The following is a 15007-nucleotide window of genomic DNA, read 5'->3' on the forward strand; positions in this document are numbered from 1 at the left end:
AATGCCACTCTGATGTTGTGACATCGACCGATATGCCTCTGCCCACATTATTACATAATTATACATACATGTACCAAGTTTGATTTAAATCTCTTTAGCTGTTCTCAAGTATCACATTTTTACCAGACATGACCTCTGACCTTTGATGCCAAAATCTAATTGGTTCATCTTTTCATCATATTATACACTTGTACCAAGTTTGGTCAAAATCCCATCACTGGGTCACAAGTTAGCTCTGTAATATTGTTTTTATCGGGATGTGACCTTTGACCTCTTGACCCTGAAATATAATCGGTTTATCTTTACATCATTATACATGTACCATGTTTGACTTGAATTCCTTCAGCCGTTGTCAAGTTATAAACCTATAACAGAATCTGACCTTTGTCCTTGACCCCAAAATCAAATCGTTTCATCTTTGCTCTCTGCATCATAATACATACTTTGGTCAAATTCCATCATTAGTTAAGAATTTATTGTGGTAATAAGATTTTTACCGAACATGACCTCTGACCTTTGACCTCATGATGAAAACATATAATCGGTTAGTTCATCTTTATCTCATTGCACATTCCTGCACAAGTTTGATTTGGATCCCTTCAACACGTTCTCAAGTTATCGCGGTAATGAAAACCTATCGTGGGCGGACAGATGGACAACCCAAAAACATTATGCATCCGGTGAATGCGTTGGTGGAGGCATAAAGATTCAAGGAACTGGATCTTCACCAAAATAAAATGCTTTCGTCTTTGTCACACACCCAATCTGTCCACCTCGTTTCGTCCCAATCCGTCCATAACGTTTTGACATATCCAGTATACAGATAGAGAGCAGTGAAAACTACTTCAGTCAGGTGGAGGTAAGGATGTCACAAGGAAACTTGCAGTCAGGTGTTCTGAACATCCCTTGTACTAAAAGGTCATTTTGAATGAACTGCAACAATCCTTCAACAACTATTACCACTTGTACATGTTTGTGTTGTGATAAGAACAACTACATGTTTCATCTGCTTTGGGTTTAGATATCGGGGGATAGCGCGAACGCAGTCCCCCACTACCACAAATTGTACAGTCGAGTTTCCCACATTTGGGGAAATCGCAAGGGTCAACCCACCCGGAGTGCAATGGGTCGGCCTCGCCTTGAGAACACCATATTGTTTTATTTTTAAAATCGATAGTACAGGTCAACAATAATCAAAAAAATAAAACCATAAACAATCGTCACTAAAGAAACAAGTTTCCAATGTCCAATCATTTAGCAAATCCATTGCTTCACAATACCTTCCATGCTTTCATGTAGTATTTAACAAAATAGCAATCTACCCTGGCTTGGGAAACCTCTCCTTCCACAAAGCCTTCTCCCTGGTGGAGGCTCTTCCCAAAAGTCTCGAGCAATAAGCTATCTCACTCAGGAAAGTAGCCACAAAAAGGCCAGGGTCCCACTTGTCCCTTCCAAAGATGACCAAGCATCTGCATTTCCACAGCGCCATCTTCGTTGCACACGTGATCCTCCAATATGTTGACTTCTGCAACAGAGGAACTCGCCCAGTTAGTCCGTTCGTAACAACCTCGTATTTTAAATACTGTTACGGTCATCGAGGATGAGGACCTGAGTCCCAAATGTCACTCCCGACTAAGTGTGTTATCGGGTGACTAATGTCAGTGACCCCAAGTTCTCTCCCCAAACCGCCGGGCCGAGGCCCGCAAGCTGGCCGAGTGGTTTTTGGAAGGTTGAACTTTTGGCTTCGTGCAAGGAGTTTAAACTGCCACACTGTCAGCTCAGGGGAGTTTGCAAACCGATCCGAAAAAGGTCAATCAAACAAAATGAAATACAATCAATTGACTTCAAATAATGCAAAACTATACAATAATCAAATCATATAAGTACAAGTATGACAGACTTAATTAATTAACGTCCGCAATCCCCCTCTCCTTTCATCAACCTCCATAGTAGGGTGGCTTAGCAAAATTACCGTTACACGGTGGACAAAATCACCAAATTTGGCATGAACACTCCTAATGACCTATTAATCAATATTAGCCGAGGAGCCCTCGCGAATTTTTACGCGTATTCGTGTAAAACCAAAAAATCCAAAATGGCCGCCATCCAGTAATTAAAAACACATTTCCCGGGTTATATACACAAAGAATTAAGTTAAGCACCCCTACACAACGAATTAAGGTAAGCACCCCCTAATATATATTCTTTGTGTATATGTATACATTGGCATATATTCTAAGGTATGTGAGATCAAATAATGATTGGTATGACATTAGCAATTATCCATTGATGAAATTGAGTGATCAAAGTGAAAAAAAGTGATTGGTTGAGTCAGTGATCCGATCACGTGGGTCCTACACACGTTATTGACGCAAAGATCGCTAGAGGTCTTCTCAGAACAATGACTGTACGTTAGAAAACATAAACGTCATCCACACTGTCCGTGATGGACCTATAGCTCCATACTTAAATTGAGGTGAAAATATGCCTAAAATTCCCAAAAAATTTCACCTGAAATTATTCAGAATAAAATATTGAAAACGGCATGATTGTTATGTTTTTATGTGACCATAATATCACTTCTCCAGAAAATATAGCAATATCATGGGTATATTACACTGTTTTGACGACAACAAACTTGTAATGTGCGAGGTTGTAAAAAAACGGGGGGGGTGCTTAACTTAATTCTTTGTGTATATAAGTCATGGATAGCAAAAATTGGTATCAAAATATAAATTTTTAGGACACTGAATGTGTATTTTGATATTACAATATCACCAGTAAATTTAAAGGGACATTCAGTGATTTCATGTGAAGGGCGCCCTCAATGTTAGGGGGGGGGGAAAGCTTTTGGCTTGAATACATTGCTTATAACTCCAGGTCATCAATTATTGCGAATGATAAGCTGTAAACATTGTACCCTGGAAATACAACATTATCATTAGGAGTGCAAAATATCGAGCCCAAGAATTGGGCGTGTCGCTTATTGGATGTCACGCCTACCATTACAATCAGTATCCACTATAAACCAATGAGAGGTTTAGATTAAGACTTAATCTAAACCTCTCATTGGTTTATAGTGGATACTGATTGTAATGGTAGGCGTGACATCCAATAAGCGACACGCCCAATTCTTGGGCTCGATATTTTGCACTCCTAATGGTTATCCTTTCTGGTCGGATCCAGCTTGGACTAGACTATTAAGTACATATGTACACCTGATATAGGCTGCACATTAATCAAAACAAAACACTGAAACAAAAAAAAGCCGACTTGGAGGTACATGTAAGCAAAGTATGTCATTTGTTTTTGAAAAAATGAGGATGCCCCCAAAAGTCTCTGGTACTGCATATTGATATAGCTTTATATATTACAATACTCCTGGTCTAAAAAAAACCTCCTAGTCCCACTTGGGATGAGGGGAATTTGTAGCCACACAATCATGAAACTTATAACCACTACATGATATAATTGACCTCAGTCATCAACTTTTAAAGAAAATAATTTTAAAAAATTGAGTGTACAAGTACTTTGGTCATTCAGTAGTGAGCATGGGGGATTTCTGTTGAACAAAAGTATATTATAATGTTCAGTGTGCAATGTGCAAATCCTTACTTTCTCAGTAATCTAGACATCTGCAATGTTCTTATTTACTTGTCTATTTAATACATGGGCAAACACAACGTTTTGAGCAGACAAGATTGGCATTGCCACATTTGCATGTGGTACAGTCTCCTTTGCAACCACATTTGATTAGTTCTCTGCATGCTCTGGAAACCTCTGGCATTGATATCCAAACTGGTACCCATACATCTGACACCTTGGTCCATGCAAATGTCTGTGGAGAAGGAACCACTTGCTGTGTCTGTGTGCTGGTTGTCCAGATTCCGGCTTGGTACAATGCCCGCCGGGCATGTTGAAGAAGAGCATCCTGTGTGGGTGGTATTCTGTCCATTGATCGATTCTTCTGGCAGAAGAGTTCCTGTCTTGCTTCATTGACGGAGCTCAAGGGACTTGTTCTATCATACAAGATGATGATTAGTCTCTCGATCTTCTGGAAGTGATCAGCGTCTGTATAAAGAAGCGCAAAGGGGTGACGAGCCAGATACACAAATGTTTCTGTGATGTCTTCATAGGCTTGCCAAGCCTGCCAGGCTGACTTCTTGCCCTTACCTTGGAAGGCTGATGTGGTATCACATCCAGAAAGGGCATGAAATACTGGTAGAGCTTGTGATCTTGTTTCCCCAAGTCTGTCACATATGGCATTGATACTGTAAAATCTGTAATTCTTACCCATTCCAAAGGCAACCCAGATGTCTACCAATGGCTGAGTGACCATGAGATCATAAAATGTACCAATAAGTATGACTATGTCTGTGTCAACAGTGCGCACTTTAATAGTCTTCATATCTTGCTCTAGTGCATGCACGATGTGCACTATGACCCTCGTATCTGCTTCCTCATGGTTGCAGTTCAGCATGGCGTTGATGGTGCCTGTGGATACTACAGATTCACCTGATGTGATGTACACGGATTTGCCTGATGGAAAGGTAAACTCGGCAACCTTGGACGTCAGAAAGGCAAATAGCCCCTGTTTGTTTTTTGGATCACGGAGGAAGTCCATCCAATTGCCTGGAAGCTTGGTTTGGCAGACACTTTTCTGCGCACACCCTTTCCTCTCTTTTCCCGGGTTGATTCCTTCAAACTGTCTGGAATGTATGTGTCCCACACAACATCCAACCTTGTGGCATTCTGTAGCTGCTTCACCAGGTAGGGGATGAACACCTTGTCTGCATACTCAATGAACGTGCTGACTGCAGTAGTCGGCAGACAGTGCACAATGACAGCATCATCCAGTACAATGCAGTCATAGGTTGAAGGTGGCTCAGGCTGCTCGGGCTGCTCAATACATTTCAGTAGATCGGACTTTGTGTTTGGTAAATGCAGCTTACCAAAGTCTGAGAGAGAAGGTGGAAAGGGTTGTATCTCATGGGCAAAGAATTCCTTCAGGTCACCCTCGCGACTTTGCATGGCAATGTACAACTGGCCAAAAAGTGCCACATTGTTCTGGAGCACTTTGATCTTCTTCCCCTGCTTTGTCGGGGCCTTGGGTTTAGGTCTCTTGAAGAGAGCCAGTGAGTTCTTCTTGATTGGGTCATGTATAGAGCAGCTGCGATCTTCAAGTACACTCTTGACATACTCCTGATACTGCTTTATGCCTGTGTCTTCCAATGTGCGTAGTGCGGATACAATGCGGATACAACCCATCTGATACAATTGCTGGATGAGTTTCTTGCTTCTTGTCAGTCCATGAATATTGAGACCAATGTAAATGGGGAGAGGTGGCTCACGCTCCAGAGTATGTCTTGTTTCAACAGCTGATTCAGATGGAGTTTTCTTCTTTGTGTTGTAGAGAATGGTCTGTCCTATAGTGAGGCAAGCCTGTGATTCACATCTGTCTTGATCTTTCAAGTTAAGGCCATTAAGTATAAAGGAGACAAGTGATTTGAGGCTTGGGGGCATTGAATTTTCTTGACATTGTGTTGGGAAACAGCCAGTGAATTTGAAGCATTGATGGTTGAAAATGTCTTTGCGGATTATCGTTGCAGCATTTGCTAGAATCTCAGCGTCTTCTGAGAAATCCCGTTTTTTCAAAGCTTCCTTCAACATATTTCGCATTCCTTCTTTGAAAACAATAACCGTGTTTCTACCATCGTTCTGTTCCTGTGCCTCTGGGAAGTGTTCCAGCAGTTGACGCTTCAGCCTAGTCTTGTTGACTTCTTTGTGGATACCCATGTCCTGAAGACGATTCACATAGAGTGAATGAATCTCTGAAAGCTTAAAGAGGAAAGTCCCAGAGTCTACAGCTATCTCAATGTAGCTTGTCAGCTCTACAAACACTCTAGACTCATTCACTTTTTCATTTACATTTGGTGATTCCCGACTCAACTTTCTGACGAGACTGCGGTAACGATTTCGCAGATGGGTCAGGCATTTTAAATGATACTTTGCTTCCATCGCAATCAAATCTCCTCCAACAATTCGAGCAAGAAGCTGTGTGTCATGTAGCTCTGTGATCATACGTCGTATATTGGTATCAGCATCATATGTTAAAACTTGAGAGAGCTCACCGTCCTCATGTCCTTTGTCACAGAAGATGCACTTTGCTGTGTTTATCGTTTGGCGCTTACTTGATCTCCTTTGAGACTCGACAGTGTTGGGGACACCCTTTTTCTTTGCTTGCGTCCTTGTCAACTTGGAATTGTTATATTTCAAATGGCAAGATTTATGCCAAGATGCATGGTGGGTTACAAAATCTGCAGCAGTAACATCACTGCCAAAGTAGATGTTAGTTGGAAGTGCATCAATGTCTCTGAACTGTTCTACATTTGTCAAAAATGATGTATAAGCATCTGTCATGTCACGACTTGCTATAGGATTCTGCAAAGGGCATTTCAAAGGTTCAGATGTGTGTTGCTGACAAATGATACAACAATTCCAATCTAGATCCATCTTGTATACGGGCTCGTCTCTCTTGGCACGATGTCTGAATCCAATCCGTACCAGCAGTTTCCTTGGCTTTCAATCGGTGCTCTGAAATTGAGAAAAAAGTATATATTATTCACATTAAAATAATATCAATATAAATAACAAGTTGAGTTTGGCAAAAATATAAATTTTACTCACAAGTAATATTAATCCAGCTTTAATTTAGCATTCACAATGGATGTCCTATAATACTTTCCATATGGAAAATTTATTGTGATAACAAAGAGAAAAAAAACACATAATCAATCACATTTATTTTCAAGTCAAGATAGGACATCTGATTTTTTGTTTTCACTAATGATGTCCTATAATGTCTTCCGTAGTTTTAAAAATGGCCTGGGCAACAGCATTGTTTAACAGTTGCTTTTTATTATATTTGATTTATACGTATTAATCATTATCATGGGTAAAGTTAATAAGTGCTATATAATGCAGTATAAAAATATCTAATTAGCCAGAATTTTCTAAATTCCTGATATAGTGCACATTGTGTTGATTATTTTGCATAGGCCATTATTTATAGGAGTGTTTAAGCTTGTCTAATTATGCTGATTGTTACCAAATGTACATAAACACATACTTCTGTTTAGCTAAAAAAAACCTGACTTGATCACTGAAGTTCTGTAATTAAAGATAATAACTTGAAAAGTTGCTTACTTACCATAAAATATGTAGATTGTTAACAAAGGAGGCCAGAAAACTTTCCACCAATACATGTGCTTAGCAGTATAGTAAAGACAGCCTGTAGTCACAATGTCGCCCTCTAAATTAGGTATATAACTACGGATACCCACAAGGGTCACATTAAGGTTAGGATAAAAGCATAATTAAAACATTCACATTATTTCCATGTTCAAACCCTTGTCTCAAGAACGCACTATCTTGAGAAAAAATAGTTTAGATCACTTTTAAATTCAATTAGTTTGGATGTTGCAGTCAATATTATGTAGTTTGATTTCTTTAATCTTTAGACCTACGGGAAATAAACAACCATGTTGTCCATATGTGGTAGGTTATTTGTGTATCTTTTTAAAAAATAGGGCTTCAATAAAAATATTCTGGTATAATATAATCATACTTTGGTACAATTTAGCCATCGTATGACCGCTAAAAACCAAGGAAATTGCTATTTCAGCATAAATGGCGGCCATTTTGGATTTTTATGTTTTACTTTAATATTTCAGGAGGGTGACCGAACATGTTGAGGACATGGTTCTGATATTTAAGTAATATTTTGATACAATTTGGCTTTCCTCTAACAACTACAACCCAAGAAAATTGGTATTTTATCATGAACGGCAGCCATCTTGGATTTGTTTGTGTTACCATGGTTACGTACATATTTCGAGAGGGCTCCTCGGCTAAAATCAACTGATATACCCTAAGGAAGCCTCACACCAAAAATGGCGCTTTTGTCCGCCCGGTAACGGTAATCTTGAAAATTGACCCCAAGCCACCCCGCTACCACGAGCAAGGATCACGTTTTCACCACCCTACCAAGAGCTGCTCTTCTTCCCTCTGTCCTTCTCCCCCACTTTCTTGCTTCTGGAACAGCTTTTGGTTTCTGAGGAACTTCGACTTCTTCAGGCACACTACTTTTCCTAGATTCTTGTAAATCTGCTTCACAAAGTCCAGGAAACGGTAAATCAGCAAGGCCTCCATGCCGGCTGGGTTTCTTCTTCCTCTCCCTTTTTCTGCCCTATTTTTGCTTCTCAGAAAAAGGGTTTAATCCTTCCCAAAGCTGTTTTTGTGCAACACCACCAACAGTCAAAATCACGTGGCGTAAAGGGAGTCGGTATGGGGTAAACTTCAAGAAAAAGGGAAAATAAATGCAAAAAGGTCCTATTTGGGGAACCACAACCGAACTGACACCCCTATGCAACACACTCCAAACAACACACCACCAAAATGACCAACATCTATCTATAATTCCACTAATCTCTGTGTGTATGTTTGTTTGTACGTTTGTTTGTTTGTTTGTATGTCTGTGACCGCTGTTTCTCGACAACTACCGGTCCGATATACTTGAAACTTGCCAGGTATATTGCTGGGGACCCGAGGATGTGCCTTTTCAAGGTTTCATATTAATCGGACAATTACTTACCGAGCTATGTCCAAAAAACGATTCAACCAATCAGAGAGCAGCGAGCTATCGCGTGTGCCGAACGTGGCGGACACACTCTGCCTCGGATGGCACATTTGAGAGCGTATTCATTTATTTCACGTTTGCAAACTATGTTGCCGTTAAACTATGTTTTAAAACTAATAAAAACTAATTTGCGATTCATCGTAACTGCGATATACGACGTTCCGGACAGTGAGGACTGCACTTCCGGCATCCAATCACAGAACGCGTTATTGCGTAGGCGTGGCCGATGTGAGAGCGAGCTGATGCTGAGCCCAGCGCGTGCGCCATTACGGTACGTAATTCGATTTCTTCCGGAGAAAATAATAATTTCTCGATTTCTTATGCGCATTATTTCTCCCAATTCAGTCAGAGCGAAGGGTGGAAGCGAAGAGCGTTGTTTTTTTTGTTTACGGGCGTACGGGCGGGGTAGAGCGTACGGGTAGCGTTTTTTTTTTTTTTTGGCACATTTGAGAGCGTATTCATTTATTTCACGTTGGCAAACTATGTTGCCGCTATGTTGGCGTTAAACTATGTTTTACAACTAATTAAAACTAATTTGCGATTCTTTCGCTTTCCTGCGCATTTGTGCACGCTATGGCGATTTCTTTACCAAACTCCGCTAGCCGTTAGCTTTGGACCAAACCATTTCATGTAAATAGAGGGGGGGGATTGTCACCGTACTCGCAAGCCGTTAGCTTTGGACCAAACCATTGCATGTAAATAGAGGGGGGGGGGGGGGGGGGATATACTTTTAGATATATATATAGTACGGGCATGCCCTAGTTCCCACAAACGCAACAATACCTATTTGGGAGCAACGTGGAGAGCCAACGCACATTGATGATGCCCCAATACCTTTGGGCAAATACACATGACCACATGCAATGCGACGCAGATTCAGCCTGATTACACCCGGAATACGGACATTCTACTGTTCGGGCAAGACCACGCGTGATACCTACCAGCCGTGAGGGAAGTAAACCTTTTACATGTTGCCACACCAGGTCACTATGACGGCCGGGCATCGACAATGCCGAGATGGATAACCAAAACGAAGAACTCCATCCCACAGAAGTTCCCCTAATAATACTCATGTCTTCATCCGAGAAGACATGAAGTTTCAAAGTTAGAAAACGCACCTCATTCAACCTCTTAAAGTCAAACTCTATTATCCCCCGCTTCAAAAGGTCGTACGGGTATGTGGGAAACCAATTGTTGGGACCCGATCATCTGACGTCAAACACTTCCCACCCGTGCACAATGGGCCCCATATTGTAGTGGATGAGCCCTCGCAACCCCCACAGCTCTCCCTTCAATGCTCTCAGGTGACATGCCACTGATGCCACACATAGCAGCAAGGGAAGGTCAGGGCAGCCTCTGTCCTCGGACACCTCTCTTTTACACAAATCGGTCCAACTCGGTTTAAAGATCCATGATGCACAGAAGAACCCATACACAATACCCTTTAATTGATGGACGACACCAGGTAATGGAAGCAGCACCTCAGCTAGAGTCCTCAACGCAGGGAAAAAATTGCCCCTTGACGATTAATGCTTTTTCATGACAGGCAAGCGTCCGTCCTTTCCATTCGTGGCTAAGCTTTCTAATCTGGGCCAGCTTCTTATCCCAGTTATCCACTGGGTTTGCTACCTTCCCCAGAAACACTCCCAAAACCTTCAGGGCAATTCCATGGTTAGTAACGTTACATTTTTAGCAGATTTTCATATCTTATTCTCCTGCAACATTACCATCTATTCATTTCAAGTCACAATCATGTTACAACATGTTCACGCACCCTAGGTCTATAATACAGAAAAGAATGAAAACAATTCAAAAAATATTAGAGTTGCAATGGTAACTTTTAATGTTGGTTAGTAACGTTACAAAAAAAGGACATGGGAAAAAAATCAATGTTTGAGATACCTCAAAAACAAAGTGCCATATTCGTTTTACTTCGAGTTTGATGACGAATGTTTCAGCCAATCATTTTAGCAGCTTGACTTCATTTTTGAATTAGACCCAAAAATCACGGTTAGTAACGTTACAGTTTGTCCATGCAAAGGTACGAGTTACAAAACATCGTGTTTGACCCTCCCCCTTCATTAAAATCACAAGATACACTTAGGAATTACATGTAAATTAACATAGTTATCCATATAACTCTTATTTAAGCTCTTAACTCACAACTTGCAACATTCCAAACATATTTCCAACATATTTTTATCCACTACATTCCGAAGTTCACCCTTTCCCAATGGGTAACTTTATAATGCATGTCAACATAGATGACAATGTATTTCCACCAAGTAACTATTTAATTGAAAGCATTTAAATGGAATTCATTATATTATAACAGACAAATATTGAGTAGAGATTAATTCCATAATACAAAACAATGTTTGTTGACTTGTACATACTTGTACATCCAATACATGTTACAATTTAAAACTTTATGAAAATTTAAAAAGTATTTCGGTCTTCGTTTCAATTTCCCTTTTTTTTTTAATCAAAGAATATCCTCTTTTTTTTTTTTTACTACGAAACTCTTCAGAGAGATCTAAAAAGAAATCTGAATCCTTCTTCTTTCTTGTCAGAAATACAGTAATGATAATTTGTACACATATGATACAAATTAATGTTCTTAAAGTCATGTTGTATCCTGAATGATGCAGTCTAATTACATAGTCATAAAAATGTCATTGCAGTTCTTTTGCATTCTTTTAAGGGAAATGTCTTTTTTCCCAGTGATAAAGAAAAAAAGAAAAACTTGAACAGTCAGTTGCAGTCTAATGCATTGATCCTTGATAAAGTTCAAATCTGAACAGAAAATTTGAATTGTCCACGGTTATTGACAAATTCTTGAGCATCCAATTTAGAAATCATCTTGTTCTCCATGTAGAAAATGGCATCCTTTTGTGTCGGCCATTTCCAGTACTTTCCCACTCGCTCCATTACTGACACCTGAAACTCACCCTCGCACACGGCAACAACTTCTCCGGGAAATTGCTTGCCTTCGTATTCTACTCTGTACCAGTCTCCCACTACAATAGACTCATCACTGCTTTGGGTTACAACATCATCCTCGTCAGCCCTGTTAGTGGTGTCTTTTGTCAGAACGTGAGACACCACTTCATCATTCACCACCTTCAGGAAATGCATCTTTGCGATGGCAGTGATGGGCTTGGCCTGACTGAAAACACCCTTCAAGTTCAGCCTTTCATTCCTCCTCATAATCTCCGTTGAGTTTCTCCTCATAACCTCAGTGACACACACATTCTCCATGGTGCTTGCCGCGGCAATGAAGCTGCCTGCGTTTGTGACGATGTTTTGGCAGTTAAGAACTTTCTGCATGACAAAGCGCTTGGCTGACCCACCAATCCCATCAACTGGGCCTTTTCCGTGGGAAGTCGAAAAAAAGTTCCACTCTATGTGGATATTGTGAGCCTCTTGAAGAGTACCAAGTGCTGCTGCCACAAACCGGTTCTTAAATTGTGACGCTGGGCCATCTGACCAGATAGAAACGGATGTTACCTTGTCTGGTAGATAACCTAGCAGCATGTCCAGGTAGGCTATGATGGTATCCTTGGAGTGTGAGGTCATCTGATGCCAGGATATGAGAATGTAGCGATCCAGAGTGCCAGAGCGCTGCAGTGAAGAGGGAGACTTGGCGCTGATTCCAGTGCGCGCTTTGGACTTCGTCTTGAGCAACGCACGTGAAATTTTCAGAGAAATCCACCTGGAGGAGCGCACTGTGGATGTCATGTGATTCAGAACCAGCCGTTTCCCTCTGAGCATTGTATGCTGTTGCTTGTTCACGTTTTACATAGCAGTGCTGCAGGAACTGAGGTAAGATGGCAGTGATGTGCTCTACTCGCTCCCCTACAGTTCCCTCCTCCAGAATCTTCATCATCCTTCCATCATTATCCGTCTCCCACTGAAGCCATGAGCAAGGGGTGTTGAGGGATCCCTCAAAAGAGTAGGATTTGTTGAATCCTGCTGCATCTTGGCATTCTGCACATTCATTCATGTAGCACTTTCCTGATGGTTGCTTGCAGAGGAAGGAAGCTGGGAGATCATGGGTATAATCATCGAATTCTGGACTAGCCTTGTGTCGTGCATTAAAAGCATTGATGGCATTCTCGTGGTACCTGCCGAGACAGACATTATGCGGTAATTTTTGACTGAGCAGAACATGCTTGGGGCGACACTCTACAAACTTGGACTTTCCCACTTGTAAATCAGGGTGTTCTTAACAAAAGAAGGCATATGTCTCTTGTATTGAAGCAGTGAGGTGTCTAGCTTGCATTTTCTTCTTTCCATCTGCATTCCAAATAGTGACTACATCCCTTCTTCCTGGGGCCTGACAACTAACATCATCTCTCTCATAGAACTCTTGGATGATTTTCACTGTATCTTCACTGAGTTTAGGAGGACCCCGTCTTCCTTTTATCTGCTGAAGCTGATGGTAGTTCAGGTCCTTGCTTGATTTCTGTCTCATATAACTTGCGAGAGACAGCACTTCGTCGTCTAGGAGTGGTGGGGAGTGCTTGATTCATCATCCAATGGGGTCTGGCAGTGGCTTTTGCGAATGCCATCGCACTTTTGAAGGGCCCAGCACTTGCTTCTGATTTGGATTTTTCTGCCCTTTCTTTCTTCAATTTCCTGTGCCTTGCTACTCGTTTCTTTGTAGCTTCATTCTTCTTGCTTTCAAGTTGTTTTCTCACACATTTTGGTAAGGCACTTTCTTGCTCCTTTTGCTTCTCCCGGCACCTCTTCATGGCGACTGCTTTCTTATTCTTGTATTCCTCATACTTGCCAGTCCTCTTCAAGTTCTCCATGAAACGTTTTTGCTTCTCTTTGTTTGTCAACTTAGGCATGATGACATATGGAAAAAAAGGAAAAAAATCATTTTAAAATATTATGTATGAGCTTAAAAAAATGGGCAAGTAGTAATAAATTAAGCTGAAGAAAGATTTCCTGCATCATATTAGGTAGTAGAATGCATTTGTGAGTGTGGAACTGGATGAGTGTGGGGCAGCTTCCATTCGTGACAAAAAAAACAAAAAAACAATAAATTTAAGAAAAAAATATACAGGAAGTATTAGTTATTAAAATTCATGGTTACCAGATTCTTTTTGTATCCCTTCGAAGTTTGAATAAAGTTTTTTTTTTTTTTTTTTTTTTTTTTTTTCTGGTGCTACAACACTACATACATGTTGATTACTAGTAAAGATGAAAGCTTCCATGGCAACTAATTGGCCAATGCACATCAAAACAAACAAAAAAATACATAGATCACCTGTTCATCAAGGCCCCCAAACATCACTTGTATCCTGGGCCTATCAAATCTTTCCCCAAACACAAACACCCTACTTTTCTCAAAGTTAATATAGAGCCCCGATGCTTGAGCAAATGCCACACAGCATCCCACCGCTTCCCAAAAAGAGTAGTCATTTCTGGCAAATACAACAATATCATCCATATATGCTATGGAGGCTATGCCATCCCTGGGATCCTAAACCCATCCACCTTATTCTCCAAGGCTGACTAGGGGGAAGAGTTGCCAAAACAAAAAGCAAGGGGGATAAGGGACAGCCTTTTCTGACCCCTTTCTCCACTTTAAATCAATTTAACACTCTGTTGTTTATCACTACCTTTGCAGTCGAATTCTCATGAAGACACTGCATTGCCCGAACCAACCTTGCGTCAAAGGACAACACCCTTAATAAGTCCCATAAATAATCCTGGGAGACGTTGTCAAATGCTTTTACCAAGTCCAAGCTTAAAACTGCAATGTCTAACTTTCTGTTCCCTACCAAGGCCAGTACGTCTCGAACGAGGAGCACCACGTTCGACGTCCTCCTACCTTTTATACCACACCTCTGGTGCACGTGTCGGACCCCACTGACCACGTGCTGCATGCGACTTTTTGCATTGACGCAAAAATCTTGCCGTCCGAATTCAGTAATGAAATTGGCCTCCAATTCTTAATATCTTTGAGATCCCCTTCTTTTGGGAGTGGAATCAGCAGCGATTCTGACCAAGACTTCGGTACCGTATTTTCTTGCCATACCACATTGCAGACTTCCAAAAGCGGCCCTTTAATTTCTTGCAAGAATACTCGAAAAAAATTCATTTGGAATTCCAAGGGGTTTTACCTTTATTCAACACTCCAACCACCCGCTCCAGCTCCACTGATGTAAATGGATGGCTACTTCCTGTACCGTTTGCCTGAACGTTGCAATACGAGAAGAGATGGCCCTTGTCTACTGCCGAGACCTCCTCCCTTTTATACAAGTTTGAGTAAAAATCCCTAATCAGTTGATCGAC

The 15007-nt window shown here is 41.0% G+C and overlaps 1 pseudogene; it reads right to left on the reverse strand.

Moving 5' to 3' along the window:
* Positions 1-1025: 1025 nt before the first annotated feature.
* Positions 1026-1160, reverse strand: LOC137435838 (U1 spliceosomal RNA; annotated as a pseudogene).
* Positions 1161-15007: the final 13847 nt, after the last annotated feature.

This window comes from Myxine glutinosa, chromosome 9 (genome assembly GCF_964187855.1).
Source record: "Myxine glutinosa chromosome 9, kmMyxGlut1.1, whole genome shotgun sequence".
Classification (NCBI taxonomy): domain Eukaryota; kingdom Metazoa; phylum Chordata; class Myxini; order Myxiniformes; family Myxinidae; genus Myxine; species Myxine glutinosa.